At 38.1% G+C, this 4,508-nt stretch overlaps 1 non-coding gene across 1 annotated transcript; it reads right to left on the bottom strand.

Annotated features, from left to right (window-relative positions):
- Positions 1–3,471: 3,471 nt before the first annotated feature.
- On the bottom strand, positions 3,472–3,573 carry LOC111760167 (small nucleolar RNA U13). The gene has a single exon (XR_002793935.1). It is a non-coding gene; the product is annotated as a small nucleolar RNA U13 (small nucleolar RNA).
- Between the last annotated feature and the right edge of the window lie 935 nt (positions 3,574–4,508).

Raw genomic sequence — 4,508 nt, 5'->3', positions numbered from 1 at the left:
TCTTCTATGAATTCTTCCAATCTAAGGCTTCAATTGGTATATTTGAAAATTTTATATTTAAAATAATTATTGATATATTAGGTCTTACATCTGCCATTGTATTATTTTCTGTTTGTTTCCTCTGTGTCTCATTTATATGTTTCTCTTTTCCTGTCTGCCTATAGGTTACATGCACATTTTTTAGAATTTCTCCTGACTTATTTATAGGGTCTTTGTACAGTTTTGAAGAGTTCTCTTAGTGATTGGTTTGCGTATTGCCATATATAGCATGCAATATACATATGACATATTACAGTCAACATTTTACCACTTTGAATGAAGTGTGGAAAAAGTCCATTTAGGTGCATTCACACTCTACTTACTTTTAAGGTGTCTTGAATTCAAATAGTTTTATAATTTTTGTTTTATCATCACACATGATTTAGGAAGCACATGAGGGGAAGGATTATCTTTATTTTCTCATGTTTTTGATCTTTTTGATGCTCTGTATTCTTTCCTGATAAGCCAAGATTCTTTCTTTTATCATTTCTTCTTTGAAATATTTCCTTTATCTCCTTTTTATGGGTAGATGGTTGAGCTACAATTTTTTTCATTTTCTTTAGTCAGAGAATGTCCTTACTTCTCCTTTATCCATTAAGGATATTTTTGCCGGGTATAGAACTCATGATTGAAAATTCTTTTCTTTTACTACTTGAAAACTATTCTGCCACTTCCTTTTGCTCACTACAATTTCAGAAAAATCTGTCATTTGAATTGATGTTCCCCTATAAGAAACATGCTCTCATTATAGAGTAAGAATTTTTCTTTGTCTTTAGTTTTAAGAAATTTAATTTGTGTCTTGGGTTTATTCTTGGAGGGATTCATTGAGTTTCTTGGATCTGTGGGTTAATATCTTCTACCAAATTCAAAAAGTTTCCAACTATTATTTCTTCAAGTCCTCTTTCATTTCTACTCTCTTTCCACTATTGCTGGGCATCTGATAATACACATGTGGGATCTTTTGTTATTGTCCTAGACTGCTTTTGTGAGTTGTAGTTCCAATGACTGTTTATTTTTCGTGGCCCTTAGAGTGATTTTTGGTCTCCTTGGTTTACTTCAACATCCTATTGGTGCTACTTCAGGGGTAAGTTACCTGTTACCTGTAGGTGGGGAAAGTGAATCTTTGGCCTGAAGCAAGAGAGAATGCTTGCCAGGCAGGACACTTATGTGGGAACACCATTGCTGGTGCCACCTGGTCTCCCAATATCCTCTATTAGGGGAGGGAAGTCTTAATTCTATGATGACAGAGAGCCTCCCAGGGCAGTGAGGACTTATTGTGTTAGGACCATGTTTGTCTGTGCTCCTGGACCAGTGTTGTCTGTGGGTGAGGGTGGGCATCCTGAGGCCAGACTAGGCAGGAGAGCATTCCTTGAGCAGATTGTGTGATGTGATCTTTTATGCTACTGCACCCAGCCATGAGGTGTTTCTGCAGGGAATAGAGAGGGAATCTCAGCCTGGGCTTTCCCTGGCCACTTAATGTCAACAGGATTCCCAGTTGATCCTCCTGGCTAGATCTGCTGGACTCTCCTGGTGATCTAGTAGGCAGAACCACCATTGAATTCAGGGGTATGAGGTGACCTTGGATGCCATCTGGTACTGGTTTGTGGGTCAGGGGATGCTTGTCCTGGGAAACCTCTTTCTGTTGGCTGGTGGGAATATGAGATTCTCTGTGAGTATGTCACTCCTCCAGTCTTGGGTTTCTTCCACCCTTCAGAAACCTTAGTTGCCTCTTGCATTATTTTCAGTTTTTATAGTTGTACTTAGTGGGAAGGAACAAAGATGCAGCTATGCCATCTTGTCCAGATAAGAAGTCACACTAAATCATATTAAAACTTTATTTTTGAAGAGTGACAAAATGTGTTTATGCTTACTGTGGGATATATGTGCATGCCCATATTATTATCTGAATATTTATTATCTTAGTCCCAATATTTATGAGATTGTATAGGGAAGAAACATTCTAACATAAAATATCACTAATGAGTAATACACTTAAAAAATATGAGTTCTCACTCTACTCTCCACTCCCTCTGCACTTAACAATACTATAAAATCAAGCATTTTTATCTGTCAGTCTTTTCCTATTACCAGGTCTTGACTAAAATCCAATAAATGTGAAATCCAGGTATAAAGGAAGACAAAATGAAACAGCATTCAAGACCCAAGTCTTATAAGTCAAGGAAAGTGACAGAGGAGAATTGCTTGCATTACCAAAAAAACCATGGATGCCTGAGGATCTGGTAGAGTTGCATCAAATAACATGCAAGTAAAATAATTCCACAAGATGATAGCACTGCGATAAGCATTTTAAAAGGAATAATTTGCTATTGTCATTAAAAGTTGAGATCCCTCTGAAAACTGATGAAAATTTCAAATACTTTTGCAAACTAACTTTTAAGATTATGTAGTGAAGTGTAAACTTGAAGGATATGTAATCATGCTATTATATAATTTCATCAGAAAATTTAAGCTAACCCTTACAGAATTTATTGATGCTTTCTTATTCTAATAATTAACATACAGTCCCTAATTTTAGTTTTTAAAAACAATAGCAAGCTTACTATGCTGTTGTAACAAATCCTGAAACCTCAATGGCTTAATAAAGACTTATTTCCCACTCAAAGCCCATTTGATGTAGATCAGAAACCCCTACCATGCCCCATCTTGGAGCGTAACCATCAGAACCATGTGGTCTCCAGGGCTCCTGTACAGAAGAGAGGGCTGTTTCAGTTTCCTTTAGCTGCTCAAGCAAGTACAATGCAGTGGATTGGCTTAAACAAAGGGAATTTAAGGGCTTAGGATTTTCAGGTCGAGAGAAGTCCAAAGTAAGATCTCATCAAGGCGATGCTTTCTCCCAGGCGTGTGTGGTGCTGTGGGCTGGCTGCGGCAATGGTGGAACCAGGCTGCTCTGTCACAAGGCAGTGCACCTGGCATCCTCTCCTGGCCTCGTCCTTCTCTTGCGGGTTGCATTGACACTCAGCTTCTGGATGCTGCTTCTGTGGCTATCTCGCTGTCTGAATTTCATTCTTCTTTTAAAGGACTCCAGTAATAGGATCAAGACCTGTCCTAATTGAGATGGGTCACATCTTAACTGAAGTGACCTCATCAAAAGGTCCTGCTGACAATGGATTCACACCACAGCAATGGATTACACTTAAGAACATGCTTTTCTGGGGTACATATAACTACAAAGCACCACAAGGGAAAGTTAAGCAGTAGCTTATGTCATTTTGGTCTACATGACATTGGCTTATGCCCAGGCAATCCATGTACGGGAGGCTGCCAAGAGTTTTCTTTTAGTTTTTTGCATACCAGCCCATAGCAATTTTTCTGCCATAACTTTTTCAGTTTACAAGATAGAATGAAAAACAAACCTTCTTTTCACTCTTAATATGAACTTGGTATATAGTTATTTTTGTTTTTTGTTTTTCATGTTAGATGGGTAATGTGCTGATGTCATAGCAAGGTCTGAGGGAAGCACATCTCACACATGCATGAGTACTCATTCATCATGCTTATAAGCCACAAGAGGATCAGCATTTCGTTTTTTTGTTTTGTCGTTTTGTTTTTATTTTATTTATCTGCCCTCCCCTGCTTGCAGCTTGCTTGCTGTCTGCGCTCTGTGTCCATTTGCTGCATATTCTTCTGTGTCTGCTTGACTCCCATTGTTGCATCATCTTGCTGCTCCAGCTCTCCATGGGCACAGACCATCAGCTCTCCATGGGCACGGGCTGTCCTCTCTCTGTGGGCATGGGCCAGCCTGCCTTCACAAGAAGGCCCTGGGACACGAACCCAGGGCCTCCCATATGGTAGACGGGAGCCCAATTGATTGAGTCACAGCTGCTTCCCGGCATTTATTTTTAATGACATACTTAAAAGGATTTCGGAATGCCAATTTTCCTATGATAACTAATAAAGGCCTCCTTTACACATGAATCCTATTGCTTTCCAATAAGTAAAAACTCCCTTAATTTTGCAGTTCTGTAAGAATTCATAAGTCTGAAGTTTTAACAGAGTATCAATTTAATATGCAGATGAAAGTTAACCAATTTAACATTATATTAAGCCCCTTCAGAAATATATAATAGAAATATGCTACTTTTAAGCCAATATGAAGTTGCCTTTTAGGACAATGGTATCAGAATTCCTCATTAAAATGTAAAAACTGAGTCAGCAGAAAAAGTATCTGCTCTGAATTGCATTGTTGGCTACACAGGCAACCTTTTGGTCTGTTCCCAGGAAATTAATGAACAGATTTGATTCTGCTTAGCTTGGAGAAGTGATAAAAATCTCATTCCAAGGTAATGTGAAGAAAGATATAACCTTTCATTTTCTATTCTTTTAAGAATAATTAAAAGATTTGATTTAAAAATTTCCTGCACCATTCAAAGTTCTTTTCAACACCAAACTATAATAATGCTGATTTGTCAGATAACCCATCTATCTATACCCTAGGCTAAAATAATCTT

The sequence above is a fragment of the Dasypus novemcinctus genome, chromosome 16 (assembly GCF_030445035.2).
Source record: "Dasypus novemcinctus isolate mDasNov1 chromosome 16, mDasNov1.1.hap2, whole genome shotgun sequence".
Classification (NCBI taxonomy): Eukaryota; Metazoa; Chordata; class Mammalia; order Cingulata; family Dasypodidae; genus Dasypus; species Dasypus novemcinctus.
Note: the sequence above shows the minus strand (reverse complement) of the source record. Positions and strands in the feature narration are given on the sequence as shown.